Source organism: Lipophrys pholis (genome assembly GCF_963383615.2).
Source record: "Lipophrys pholis genome assembly, chromosome: 20".
Classification (NCBI taxonomy): Eukaryota; Metazoa; Chordata; class Actinopteri; order Blenniiformes; family Blenniidae; genus Lipophrys; species Lipophrys pholis.
The window spans coordinates 13,098,659-13,114,865 of NC_137648.1; positions in this window are offsets into that span (position 1 = coordinate 13,098,659).

Here is a 16,207-nt window from a genome sequence, read left to right on the forward strand (position 1 = left end):
GTCACTAAGTACAATATTTACTCTTTACCAGCTAACTGCTCCACAATATGTTCACCAGCTATGCAGTTATGCCCTTTTGCTTTTCTTCTTCTTCTCTTTTTGCAGGAAATGTGTACTTTTTGTTGGGAAACTTAATGCTATCAGAGTACCCAGAGTAAAAAAAAGTTAATTTGCGGCCTAAAATAGTGCAACGTTGTCAGAAAGCTCTGTACAGCTGGGAGATGATGCTTCAGATCCAAGTGAAAATCATCTGTGGGTTCATCGCTACATTTCCATTAACATGTATGTACTCATCAGGTGATCTATTATTTACATGCATAATGTAGCTTGTTTAAAACACTCTTTCTTTCAAAGGCGTTCTCACCTATCTTCACACACACCTCTGATATGTTACTCTTACTGGTTCCAGCTCAAGATCACACAACCAATGAATCGGTCCATAAACCCCCCTGATGAGCTCCTTCAAAAACTGCACGACAGCGTGTACTAAAAAAAACAAAAAAACAAAATGCTGTTTGAAAGTCACCCAATGCTAATCTTCTGTTCATTAACTTTGCAATTTGTTATTTCAAAGAACAAAAACACTATTAAACCATCTATTTAGGAAAGCATTTCTTCCAAAACTGCCTTAGATTTTTGCCTTTACCTATCTCTTATATAGCTCGCAAGTTGTGGCAGGAATGCATGAGTCATTGAGCTTCATGGTGCCTTTAAGCTCCTGCGTTGCCGTTTGATTTTAAACAGTAACATGAAATGGAAACTTCTAAAGACTGATTGTAGTTAATTCATCACTGTGAACAAACCCCATTTTGCAAAGTAGCATCATAGTGGCACATTACATCTATGTTTAACTAGAAAACAGATTTCTTCTGTTTGAGGTTTTTTTGTGATGTATTGTTTTTACATGGTCTTTTTGTTTGTTGTTGTTTGGGTTTTATAATAATATTTCCAATTCAAATGACATCATATTTTCACCACGATGTCTGCATATTTGTGTCTCCATATTTATTCAGGTGGAGTCTCCCCGGCACTCTTTTACCCACTTAACTCATTTCCTTCTTCCACTTCAGTGGTTTAATGGAAAGCTGGAGGTTTAGTGCGAGCAGTTGTTTATTCTGTTGCACCACCTCATAATATCTGCAAAACAGCTCACACAATAATTAGCATTTCATTTTGCTGAAAGATTTGTACAGCGTCTTGATTAAGCGTCAGCTTGAATACCAGCATACCCAGCACATCCATCACTGTTACTCTAAAGTGGTGTACCAATGTTTGTTTTGCCATTATTGTGAAAAGGACAATTGGTAATTTTAAAAAGAACACACATCTAATAAGCCATAACAAGAGGGAGACATCAGTAATTGAGGTTTGTGATCAACAACTGAGAAGATATTGCATTTATTATTACCTATTTAACTCCACACACGTAGATTTAGCAAGTTATTTCTTACCATTCAGCGAAGAAATTATTTTCATTTTATTCAATTTAGCGTCGCTGAAGCTGATCCCAGCTAATTATAGGTCTCTAGTCCATCATATTCACAGCTGACGGCAATTCAGTGCCAACAATTAACCTCATACACATGTTTTTAGAAAGTAGAAGGAAACCAGAGGAACCAGGAGAAAACATAATCATGCACAGGGAGAACAAACAAACTGCACACAGCCTGGATTTGAACAAATGTGAGACGAGAAAACAGGAGAAAACACTTCTATCAATATTGAATAAAACATATCTCTGATAAACACTGGGCGTTAGATAATAATGTGGGTCAGCTTTTCACAGTGGAGTCAAGGCAAACACATTGAAACAGAAGAATGCATTGGGCAGAGTAGAGACCAACATGAAAGTACCGATTATTATAAGAGCAGTATTTAGGGCGGCAGCTCACTAATGTGGCAGTGAGCGAGGAGGACAAGCCACACCTGCTTCAGGCTCCACACGTCTGCTGGAGGAGTGCTGGAATAGCTGGAAGCTATATGCCGCATAATCATACTCCTGAAAACATCTGATGTGTATAAAATATAACAACATGCCCACTATAGCATGTCGGTACATTATGAGCCTTTTCTAAAGCCAATATAATGTGCTGAGGCTTTTTATGTTCAAGGTCATTAGTTTACACATCACGCTGTGTCATCCAGAGCATCAAGAGTTAAATGATCAACCGGCAGAAGGAGTGTCATACCATTCCTCTAATATCGGATGGGATAGAAGATGATCGATGAAATCAGGTGATGCTTTTGAATTACTTTACTCTCACTCCATACCAATCTTATATATAGATATATATATATTATATACTATAATAATCATGAATTATTGAAGCTGACAGATTATCCTGCCATATGTTGTTGACTTTTGTCTCCAAACAGATTTGACATAGCTTTAATCGTGACGGAGAAATCTAAGCAAAACTTCCCACGGAGCTGCAGAAAGTAGCCTCCAGACAGCAGATACTATTCTCACTAATACGTCCTGTCAAAGTGAAGCCAACCACACATCCATCAGCTAATCTTGAACATCTGAACACACACGGACTGATAGTACAAGACATAATAAATGGTCTTCTGCAGAACGAAGTTACGATCAGTCATTACTGCCTGATAAGAAGCTCATTCTCTTCTATTCAGAAAAAAAACACATTTATTTCGACCTCCAATGGCTGCTTCACTAAATATAACTGTTTATATTTAAAATCCTCTTGACTGAATTAACCTCGCAATGTCTTCAGAACGATTTACAAGCTGCACGTCACATCGAAACAGAGGAGTTGTTATTTACAGTCGTGTCTCTGAAGGTTGTCAATCACTTTAAACAGTTAATTTTCACGTAGCAACTTTTGAACAAGTCACGCATTAGAAAAGTCCCAGAATCTGTCTACAACTATCAAAACACGTGTTTCAAGACACTGATTAAGAAATGACCAAGTCTGCCTTGTTCATCTCACAAGGTTACTCATCTCACCTCAGAGTCCTTCCATCAAACGAGTGGGTTTGAAGAAGAAAAATACGTTTTGAAAAATATCTTATACAGGTGACTTTTATCAAATGATGCAGTAAAACATCAACTGGTTAAAAAATATCTAAAATACAAGAACAATGGTTGTTTTCAAATACAATTCATATCCATGTCTACTTTGCTTCTCTGCATAAAATCTATGACATTCTTGATGCTGCTGCATGCATAATGTAGATGGCTGACATTTTACCAGATATTGATTTATAAACATACTTATCAGGCACCATTCAGGTGGGATTTTGCTCTGATCACCTGTCGTCAGAAAAGAAGAGTATTTGTGCAAAAGGACCCTGTGAGGCCCTAATAAATAGGTTAAACCTTGCTAAGCCTTGTCAGGGGGACAGAGATCAATAAGGATGTTTATATCCTTCTTGGTCATGCATGCTGCCGCATTTGTATCTATGGATCCTCTCATCTGTATTTTCAGTCCAGGAGCAGAAATCTGCTGAGTTCTGCATCCACACATTAGAGGTTTGTTTATTGCATTTTTCCCATCTGGATTGTTTTTTGTGGTGCGAACACACAATGAATAATTCAAAGATATCAGCACTATTATTCACCATCATCCAGCTCCATATTATTTGTAACCTTTTCAGGCCAAAGGGTACTCTGACTGATCTTCTGGCTAATGGAGGTGACAACTATCGAGTACCCTCAAATTAATGGTCATCAGCCCGCCGGGCAGCCGGGCCGCTGTATCCCCCGACTGCAAGCCTGACTGACCGTACAAGTTTTAAACTACAGCTTGAGGCAATTATAGGGCTATTAGCGTTTCATCTGATGTGTTTTAGAAACATTCTTCATCCAGAGATACACTTTAGCAGGACAGTGACATGACACTTTTTAATAAGCTTTGTAGTGCTGCTTGAAATACATTTCTCTCCCTGCAGTGCTCATGGAAATATAGATTAGTTTCAAATACAGTGATGTATTAACATTAAGATTATTTACACTTATTTAATAAAAACAAAAAAATACATATATCATGTTTAGGTCTGGTTAGTATAATAAATGATAGGACATTTTTAATGGTCCTTCAAAAATGAAAATGAAATCCAAGCCATGGGATGATATGTTTTTTTAACCCCTAATATTTATTTATCACTTCAAACCAAAAACTTTAATTCATTGCAGCTTTCGATTTTCTTCATGTTTTTTTATTTGTAGGGCAAAGATATAGTTAATTCAGACATGGAAAATTGATCCTTCGTATTAAAAATAAGCATTAGTATTATTAATAAGCAACTAATGAAGCTTATGCAGCTGGGAACTCGGATATTTACCTGTCGGGAAGGCCGCATTTTAAATCTGCCTCCAGCAGTGCTGTTTTATTGCTGTCAGAGTTCAGAAAAACACAAATAAAGCTCATCATCACCCACATCAACCAAGAGGGGAGTGAAAAGAAGATCATTTGCACATTTGATGTACAACTGTTACTTTGGTTTCTGCTGTTGAATTAATTCACATTGTGATATAGTGTTGTAGTGACAAACTACTGTCTATTGTTCACTGAAGTGGTGGCAGGGAATGTTGTAAAATCTAATGAAAATGTCTTAACTTTTACCAAAACTGCTGCCATGTTGAGTAACATCAATCATGGATGTCGTGGGTTTTTCTTTTCCCACTTGGAAATGAGACCTTTCCTACCTCACTGCTACGGTTGCAGAAGACTTGAAAGAAGAAGTCCAAGTTCACATGTTCAAAGTGTTCATAGACAGATCAACATTAATTCAAAATATGCCAGAATGGATGTAAAATGTTTGATAATAGATTGATGTCATGACAACAAAAATATCCTGAAACATACTTCGCAGCATTACAATTTTTTTCTGAGTCCATGAAAAATGTTGCGTCTCAGATTTAAACACAGCAACAGGCAGCAGCATCAGTTATTCCTGCAAACGACACCATCCATCAGCCTCAGCACGCTCCGATCAGTCACAGAGCGTTTAACAATCACTGCTGAACTGGGAGATGACTGCTTATGTTTGTTTTTCAGCGTTTACTGGAGATGTTCTGAAATGTTTCTGTCACATTAAACAAATTACAATTCAGATATTTGAGGTTATTATTAATAAAAATCATTCCTGCGTATTGTTGCAGCATAACAAGCAGCAGAATTCTATTCTATATTATTCTATGTTATTCAATAGACTCTGGGGAGCCTGTTTCCTTCTATGGAATTCCTCATCAATTTGTAATCTGGAGCTCTATCTCGGTAGTTCCCAGCCTTTATTCCCCAGAGCATTTCAGCTTTACATCTACGTAAGAAAGGTTGAGTTGAAATATGTGCAAGTCTATGTTGGCTTTAGGGCTGCACACAATTCAAATTATCAGGGTTTTTTTTGTTTTTTTTCAAATGTATGTAAAAGGTAAGTCAATAATAAAGAGAATAAGTCGTTCTTTTGATTGTTTTAATAGACCAATCTGGCAGTCATGGGAGTTTTCTTTATCTACATTTATGATTTGAAACAGTGGAAATGGGTGGACTAGAGATCTGTCGGGAAATTCCAAAGTGGGAACGTTCACATGACAAGAAGAAATGGCAAACCAGCCCCACGGAAATCAACAATGTTTTGACACATTTAAGAAGAGTTCACTTTCCTCCAGGCTTTCTGAAACTTAACATGTAATCCTGAGCGAGTGACCCAAGCTTTCAGAAAGCCATCATTATGCCACAGCTTTGGTATAAGCCCTCAGGGGTGTGTGCATTGTCTCATTTTGAAGATTTAGATCAGCAGCTAAATAGCCTCGCATGTCGTTTGCCCTCCTCTGTAACCTCTCATGTCTCTCTCGCCCCTGAAAGTGTAAATTCCGATCGTTGTACCTGTTGTGTACCAATTAATCAAGTGACAGACCTTCGCTTAGAAAATGAAAGCAAAGCTATTGTACCTTTTATTGTTTTTTCGATATGATTGTCTCTGATAGTATTGTATTTATGGTCTTGCACAATGTCCTGCAAAAGAACGGAAATTAAAGCATAAAACATCGTATAGTGTTTGGATAGAAGATGATAGAGATCACTGCATTTCAGCCCGACATTGATTCTCCAAATGTGTGCTGACTATTAGTGAAAGTAGATTCAAACCTCAGTAGTTCATCATCGTCAACACAGAGAATCAAACCGTATCCCATTCTTTCCTTAACCCTGTACCTCAACAATTCCAAATAAACAAAGTTTCTGTAAATTTCGATCAAAAAAGTCCATAGAAATATAATTTGAGATGTGTCCTTTATATAACTTCATTTATTTTTTCACCTCTTTTGGTATTATGTGTAATGTGGAATACAATAACTGTAATTAATATAATATTACGTGTGATTTATTATATTCTATGCAGGATTAAATAATGATGGCATTTAAATCATATTTTGTTACAATGTTTTGATTTCTCTTAGAAAAGTATGTTCTTAAAAATAAAGCAAACTGTCGACTGGAGGAAATAGATGAGGAATAAATAGAACCTGCTCGTTCAGGCCAAAAGTAGTTCCAAGTTTCAAGTGAAAAAATAATAACCCAACAGTTTCTGAGCAATATGTTAAAGGATTAAGTACAAGTAGTAAATACATGCATTTCTATGGACTGTGGTGGCGATGGATATGAATGCAGCTGATCTTTAACAACATAACTATCATTTACATGATTGTTTATTTATGACAAAACATCCTTAAACAGGATCACTTTCAAACAAAAGGTTTCCTTGAAACGTTTTCCTTCTCAGTTTACACTTTGTGAAACGCAGGGAGTGATTTAACTCAATACTACTTGGTTCTCTCTCCACATTACTTTCCATCTCTGAGTTGTTAAAATCTCACTTGAGAAGTCATCATCTGTAAAGGTGAAAACAAGTCAAATGTGCTCATAAAGATGGAGGCAATAAATTATGAAATTGATGAAAATAAAAGATGAAGTAAAGTACGGACACCAGACAGAGAGGGGGATGAAGTCTCCTGTGGGTGCTTCATATAGATGAGTTTTGCTGTTGTTTTGTGTACCTGCGACATTCGCTTTGCACTGTTGCTGTTGGATTGATTATCTCCTCTCAGTCCGGTGCCTAATAACAAAATAAATCAGAATCATTCAAAGCCTGACTGACTCGATGCTGGTCTGATTTTAATTGATCCAGCTGACGGACATCTTAATCAGCAGCACAAGATTGACAGGCTTCTGATGGGAGGATCATCAGTTGTGGTTGCAAATCCACAGTCAAAACATGTTTGGATTCAATGTATTCTTCCACGTTTGCTGCCCTGAAGGTTGTGACCTGCGTACCGGAGAATCTTGTGTTTTATGTCTATATCTCCCTTGAATCAGCCACGATGGACAACAACAGTTCATTAACACTATAATGACAGACACCCACTGAGGAGGTATCAAGGAAATTCCTCTGTAAAGTAGAAACCTTTGTTCCACAGTACAAACACTAAAAACTGTTCCGATTCGATCGATAAACTGTGTTCTGCTTCCCCACTTCATTACCCTCCAGCCATCCCGCTCGGCCCCCGGCGTCCACACCATCAGAGCTGGCTGCTGTCAGTCATGTCGGCTTGTTTGGAAGTAATTGATGTCGACTTCCAAGGTGTGCTGGACCAATTGCCCTTTACCATCTACAGGTGAGAGCAAAGCAAACTGCAGGCTGGGTATAATGAAAGAGCAAAGCCTTCGACACATGAAATAACTGGTGTTGTTGGCTGAGGAGGCTGAGGTCGTTCCAAGACGCCATTGACTCCGGCGGGATGTCACAAGTCGTCAGACAAAGACCGACTGGAGGCTCTTATGCCTTTTGTCTTTTAAAGTGGCTGCTTTGATGATTTTCACTCAATTTGTGAATTACTGACAAGTTCGAATGCATTTGACTAGTTTCGAATCAGCTTTAATCTCGACACAAAGCAGCGTGTTCTCTGCAATAAAACCAAACAAAAGTTTTCAAACATTCTTCAAAATGGGTTCAAATGTTCACCCAGTTCTCACACAAGGTGGATTATAGAGGCGATTCTCGTGGTGTCGCAGGGTTTCTGCTCCTCCAGAGAGCGTGGATCCCTGTGGCGGTGTAAGTTGCATGGGAAACTACTTTGAGGGTAAGTCAAGTTCAGAGGTTTAAAGTAATTACAATGTTCTTACTCGCTACCAGTTCTGAAACTATTTTCTCTATTTTAATACTCTTCGCTTATGACGGAGGCTTTCAAATTTTCATTTAAAAATGTAGTTTCACCTTTGATGAAGTTTATTTACTTTATGTTATATCTAATATATTTCATGTTTATATGAAGTTAAACTGTATTTTCTTTCCTCTAGACTTCTGGGAAGAATGAATCTGTTGAGCTGGGACCAAATAAACAACTGATCAAACAAAGTAAATTTGACTATTAGACACTGAAATGCAAATTTTCACGGTTTCATTGAAAGGTAAATAGTTTGAGTAGCCTCAACTTCATGAATCCCGAGTGAAAAGCTCTCTGACATGTATTGTTTTAATATATTTTTGAGATGTTAAGTAGGGTTCGATAATTGTATTGCAAAAGAATTGCACTTTGATGTGTTTACCCGACTGTTTTAGTTGTTTTATACCATTCTAAGGATACAACACTCTTTCACACGGTCCTTTGTCCTGTTGGTCCAATTAGTTCTCATGTAACTCATGATGTTAACAAATCTGAGAGTCAATAGTTTTGACTATTGACGAGGAATTTATTTGGTTCTATGAGTACATTTTTTGTTTTATTTATTCTTATAGTTGGTTTATTATGGTCCTATGGCTTCATGTTTGAAGGTGTTTCAGTTCTTTCTTTTTTTTATGAAAAAAAAAGAAAACGTAAATGTAAAAACATACAAATAAAACATCGGAGCATGCTTAATTTAATAAGAAAAATTTTACAAATGGCTCCATTATTTGAAGTGTGTCTTTTTTAAAGTAAGAATGTATATACTCATTTATTACATAATGATGTTATCAATCTGAGTGACTGTCCCCAAGTAAACAGTATTACAATGATCTTTCAATACTACATTGTACCATGATGTGGTACGTAAATTAATATTTCTTGTCTATTATCACTATTAATAGTCTTTAGTTGAAAGCCAAACTTCCAAATGTTTATTTATCAGGAGATTTAGTTGTTATTGTCATTTAAATTCCATTTAATATGGTAAACCATTAGAATAAACTCTCATTTACAAAAGCGACCTCGTGAAAGGAGAGTGAGAAGGGGCAGCGATGGAGTCTGCTTTCTTAAATCTTTGGTAATTATTAGAAATGGTAAATTCATCGTCAATAAAATTCAGTTATGAAAATAGTAGTTTTATCTTCCACTTACTTCTTTTCATCATGACTGATTTTTTTTATTTCTCAAGAGCTGAATGGTGCAGTGAAGCACTACCAGCCACCATGTGGAAATGTCAATTTAACCAGTAATCTTATATATCGTACATTTCCACCTGTTTTTTTAAATCTAATTTGTCTAACGTTGGATCACTCAGTGAATCGCAGCTGACAGTGGCTGAATAGTGCATCAAAAAACAATCAAAATAAAAAAAATTTTAGGACATCTATGTTTCTTCCAATGTTGTAAGCAGCAAGGACATTTTTAAATAAACATGGCTCCTTCAAACACTAAGAGTCAAATCATCTCTTTGAGCTTTGAGCGAGAAGCCACAGTTGAGAATAATGACCCACCAGATCCTGTTTCCTCATCTGGTGTTTGGCATAGCCACAAAACAAACCTCTCAGACACACACAACAGAATTAACAGGCTGATAACCACATTGTCGCTCTGTGATCAACAGTTTCCTTTTAAACCGACAATGAAACAGCAGTCTGTCGAGCTCTATCAATAATTATGATTTCATGCTCTGCTGTGGCCACGGACTTAATTAATTTTGTGAAGTTGTGTTGATTCCACTTCTTTTAAGGTTATCCCTCAAAAGCGAATTCTGATCTGATTGTACTTTGCCTCTCACATTATGTTCAGGGGGAACATGAAGGTCGTATTGTTTCTGCTCAGTCTTTCAAGGCTTCGCTCTCACAGGAATCGTTGATGAAGACTCATCCAAAAAGACCGAGTTATAAGTTTTCATGCTGCTTTCATGTTTCCCTCCACGTTTTCATGCATTCTGGCAGCTTCTTATTCGTAAGTGAACTGGGAAAATTGAAATCTGACAAAGCTGCTCAATGATTTCCAGTTTTCTCACACAACCAAGAAGAAAACGCCCACAGCATTTCTTTAAAGATGTTGTAAACCAGCATGGTGCCTCATGGATGAATCTCATTAGCTGAGATTCGTCTCCTCTTTTTTTTTATGGTAGCTCACACCAAACAAAGAGCGGTAAAATTAATGAGTGAATACGACAACATGAAGTCCAACTCTGACGCCCCCCCCCCCCTCTGGCTGTCGTCTTATTTTCAGACCTCCCAGTCCCAGTGTGCAGTGAAGTAGTTTGATAGGCGTGCGGTCTGATCCGCTGCGACGGTCCCTCAGTGGCAAACACTGTTGTCTCATGGTGAGAACGTCCAGGATTTGGATCTGTGTGGAATTTACATGTTCTTCCTGCGTGGGCAAGTAGCCTTTTGACTGTAACCAAAGCATCAAAGTTATCTGACAGTCCAGAAACACAAAATAATGAGATTGTTCTTGGTTTCTCTGCTTTTTCATTATTGGCTTGTTTCAAAGATATGAGTATACTTTAAAGGCTAAATTCTATTAAAACTGCTTTATGAAAGTATATATTAATTTGGACAATAGAAGTATCTTGCAGGATACCCACAGTCACTTTTTATTCTGCGCACATTCCCAAAAGCAATAAACTGTTATTGTAAAATAATACAGGAAGGAATTACATTATGCTAAAGGTGATTCATTAAATTAATGTGTGTGTGTGTGTGTGTGTGTGTGTGTGTGTGTGTGTGTGTGTGTGTGTGTGTGTGTGTGTGTGTGTGTGTGTGTGTGTGTGTGTGTGTGTGTGTGTGTGTGTGTGTGTGTGTGTGTGTGTGTGTGTGTGTGTGTGTGTGTGTGTGTGTGTGTGTTGTTATCTAAAAGAGGGGGTACATTTTCACCATCACCAACAAGTAAATCCTGCTCTGCATGTTACTGGTATCTGTGCTGCCAGTTGACAAGATAATTCTCCTGTTGTTTGTGGAGAGATTGTTCAAACATCCCGGCCAACTGTGTGAGGTTTAGTTTGGCTCTAGTCTATATACTAAACTAAATACTATACTCTCTAAGAGTAAACAGGACTGCGATGATAATTCTGGAGTGACAACAATTCTGGCTAAAATAGCCTTTTTACAATCTGAGCCATCTGAAAGTACTTTAAAAAGTAAAGAACTGAAACACAAGATCAATGTGTTTTCAAGCCGATGCTCTTTCTCCACTCAGGAATCAAGCTCCAGTCTTCAGGTCTAATTTTCTATGAATGTAGTTTGTGATGAGAGAATACTGCTGATTGAATTTTACTCCTCATGCTGGAGTGATTATTATCGCATGGGGGAAACTGCTATTTGAACTTGTATTCCCACGGCAGGCACACACTGTATTGTTTGGACATGATTGGGGTGTTATGCTGAGTGGAAGATCACAGTTTCACGAGAGAAAAAAAGAAATAGAAATAGAAAATTTGTGGGAGGAAAGCTTGGCTCCGCTGATAGAAAAATACAAACCTCTTCTCTTTCACAATGGAAAAACTTTCTGATATTACACATCTCTGTCCTTTATTATTCTGCTTATCTGACTTGGGCTAATTGAACTTGTGCTGCTCGGGATACACCAGAATACTCGCTCTCCATCAAAAACATCTGCCCGACAGCCAATTTGTGTCATTGTCATCTCTCTCTTTGTCTCGCTCAGTAAAAGACATCCAACGTCTTCCGGAGGTTCCTGCATTATTGGATTTTACAAAGGCGGGTTGATGTTCATCTGGCTACTTTGAAAAGGCCAAAGTTCAAGAATGGATGACTGGACTGGGAAATACTGAATAGTAACGAGTGAAGCCACGTTTTTAGTGAGCGACTTTCCTTCTTAAATTCAATTTATCAGGGACGACTGGGACAACAGAGGTAAGATAAATGTTGGATTCTGGCCTAATATGTGAACATTTAAATCCAATGTACGAGTCATGCGGAAGGGAATTTGGGGGTATTTTAATAAAGGATGTACAAATTCTAGTTATTGGTTAAAGAATTGCTTATTCATAAGTTTATTAGTGCCACCTCTCACTCTGTGCTCCTCCAATGCTGCATGTGGTTTGTCCAGAATTGCCAAGTAGCAGTGAAAGTGACACTGACGTAGCAAACTTGTGTTCTAAGTAGCACAGGCATTACAAACTAATGTTAGAAGCACTAAGAAAATTAACACAAAAAGAAGAAAATGCCTCCTTTCCTTGGGGGAATGTCCTAATCCACTTCTCACTACCTCAGTTCTAGAAATGTAAAGAAAGCAAATCGCAGGAAAGCAGGCGCTTCACAAATAGACCATTGTTTTGAAAGTATTTTGGGCCACCGATGAGTAAATGACCAACTGTATGTGCGTGGTAACGTATCTGCCACCCGTTGTCCTCCTGCTCCTTTTTGTCATCAACAAATTGTGGTGAAGAAAAAAAAGAGAAATGCCAACAGCGTTAGCTGTGAATTACCCAGGGTGACGTGGGCGCACGGGATGATGCAACCATGCGGTTTGCCAGGCAGCAGAAAGAAAAGGTGCCTGGTTGTGTGTTCAAATGAATAAAATATGGTTGTTTCTGGCTTTAAAATTAAGTTGCAAATCATCACAACCTATTTCTGTTTATGTTGTATTTCCCTCTAATTTAGATGTGAAGCTGTCCATTTAGTTTTTGCTATTGCTATTTGGTTTTAAAAAATTCTAAGACGTGTTTAGCTGCACAGCTATTTCAAATGACTGCATTTTTTTAGCCTTTGTATGTGTATCAATCTTTTTTTTTTGTCACAGAAATCTCATTATATTTTTTTCTTGCTAGAAGAAACACAGTGATCTTAGTCAGTGCTGTCCCACAGTGGTACATCATCCGGTCTCCAGTCTTTGTCAGCAGTAGAAATAACGGCTCAGCACATGCAGTTGCAGTAGCTGTAGTACTAGTTCTACCCCCAGTAATCAACAAATACGATAGATACTTGACAAATTCTAAAATATGAGGCCAACGGATGCGAACGAGACAGAAGGAGACATTAGTTCTGCTCTTTACTGTCTGGCTGCAGCAGTACATCAGCAAGCCATCAATGCCTCCAGCCAATTATTTTGGAGGAACATACCCCATCTCTCTCAACCTTCATTTTATTCCTGAGAGATCTCTAATTAGTAGCAATATTTTTCACGTCGCTGTCCGCGAGAGAAGAGGTAAGCCTTGAAACTGAGTAATAGATGTGACAGAGTTTTAAACGTTAACCTGACTGTCTGAGATGCATGCAGTCACTGCAGACCCGTACATGATGCATGAGCTCCCAGAAACTGAGGGGAGCGCGATGGAATCCTTCAGTTTATCATGACGACTGGATGACACGTCGGCTTTAGGGGTTGGAAACCAGAGGGTGATCCAGCAAATGATTTCATTTTCCCAGACGGGTGAAGAGAAGCACATCAAAGAGCCGATGCTGAATGGAAAATATCCACAGATCTTTTTGTGATGTTGTCTTTTTATGACTTTTATTTTATTTGTGTGTGTGTGTGTGTGTGTGTGTGTGTGTGTGTGTGTGTGTGTGTGTGGACACTGTTGCTGTTTTGGAAGCAAATGAGGCGCAAATATGAAGTACCTCAGTGCTTGTCACTCCATTACCTGCTCTCTATGCTTCTCATTACTGCCTCCTCCCCTGGGAACGCGCTCTGACTGCTGGGCTATTGTACTGTTTTATATTATGCTACGTCAGGTGTTTTATGTTGTTCTTTCGCCCCCGAGTGTACGCAAAGAGCACTTTAAAGGACACAAAACACATTGAAAACCATATTATGGCATGTATATTCACATATGTTTATTGTAGTTTGACATTATATGAACTTTATTTCAACAATAACAAAAACCCTTTCTGTCTCTAGATTGGATTTTATACAGATTTTCCTCTTTCCTTATGCATACACATTGTACAGGAGATACATTTTTATTTCACAATAAAAACAATAATTGTCTAATGCTCTACGGCAAATACTCATCATAATGATTCTGATCTTGGTGGAAAAGGACTCAGGTTCTCTGGAGGTATTCTTTCACAGAAATACACCCAAATGCGAGTAGCAACCCCTACATTTAGTCATATACAGGGGGCTGGAAACATTAAAGTGTCTCCAGAGTGACAGCACACCACCCTCATTTGATATTCACTCAGAGGGACGAGGTTGATTTGGTTCTTCACCCATTCACTCGCCTGTGGCCACTTGAAATTGTGGCAGACCAATTTCCTTCGAACTGTGCTCCGGGCAAAATTAAAATATTATTAGCCATGCACTGACAGAAAAGAATTTCTATGTGTGTATTTTATAAAAGGTGACAAAAGCCTAATACATTTTTATTATATGGACAATATTCTGACAAGTTCATGAAATCATTCCTGTACAACTCAATATGGGTGCCTCTGATGTTTTAACTGTTTTAATAAAGAGTTTGTACAAGCGCGGGGGGTGGGGGGGGTCCACTTTCTTGCTCTTTTTTTTTTTTACAAGACACCTCTTCCAGAACTATGTGATCATCAAGTGTGGGGTTGTTTTTCCCCCCCCCCACTATTTGTGTTGTTTTTATTGTGACCTTTTTTTTATTAAAAGTTGAGTATATCATTGATGGAGACCAAAAAAATATTTTGAATTATCTTCATGTAATCTGAAAGTTACCAAATAGTTAATATTAGTAATTTTAATGTTACAAATGTGGCTTAAAATAATAATAAATAATAAAAAAAAACTATAATCTTTATTTCTATTCGTCAATAAAAAAAATACCTTCCTTGCAGCATCCTCGTGGTTTCCATTAGCCTGTGGGATTCAAAGGTATTTGTAGTTATCCTGGATGTCCCCTATGTTGCCCTCTGAGAGGTCGATCCCTTCAGCTATGATCATGTTCTAATCACCCTCTCTTTGATTCCATTCAACCACACGTGTCTAACCTGAATAACATCTCTATGCCAGTACTGTAGATCCTGGTGGTGTGGATCAGTGAGTCGATTTCTCATTCTTGGCGTACAGGTTGATGTCATACATGTTGAGCAGGTGGCTGACCGCTGTACACCTTTTATGGAACCAGCATAAGTAGCCGGCTCCTGTGGTATTGGTACAATACAGTTGTACGCTGGGTTTACCACTGTGGATGATTCATTTGTGTTGCTACTCTCTCATGGAGCAAAGTCAGCTTCTTCAGCCTGTATGTGTAGATCATATCAAGGCCCAGTGACGTCCAACATTTCTTCTTTCTTGGACGTCTGCCACAGAGATGTTCACTGGTTCTTGCTCTGGGAGGTCACTGTGGTCAGTTCTCAGATCCACCAGCCATTGGGCATCAGTGGTGTGTGATGCTTCTGCTTCTCATATTTCTTTTCTATCTCAGCTCTGCAGCTTTTCTGCTTTCACAAAAACGTCTCCAACTCAAGGCAAACCTGCCTGCAGTAGATGTGATTTACCTCAGCATACTATCCGAATGTCCTCAAGCTTCAGAAACCCAAAGGCCATTTCTATTTCCTTTCTCCGTCACTCAGGTATGAAATACTTCAGCATGTCCATCTTAGTCATGCAACTATAAAAGTGAGACATACAACCAGCCTGGTGAAAATAAAAAAGTGGAGTCATTATAGTGGAAACCTCTGGAGCTCAGAGATTAGCTCCAGCAAACATCTCACTGGATGTAACTCTTCTTAAAATCACAAAGCAAAAATGATTGCGAAATTGCAATTACTTTTGAACCTCAGCACATTGGAAGATTTTTACTCACTGCCATAGTTGCAGTAATGCTTTTTAATGAAACCGAGCCCCATACTGGTAAAATGGGGATCATATCAACTAGAGTGAATGTAACTGCACATTTTGTGCATTCCACTCAGCTGGAAACTGCTTCTTCAAGCAGCTGAGTAGGTGATTTGACTAACATGTTTTGAAAAGATGGATCTTTTTGTACAGGGCTACAAGCTCTGGAACTGCCACCATATTGAAGTTAAAAATGATAGATGCAAAGCGGAGCTAGATATGCTGGCTGTTTATAGGTAC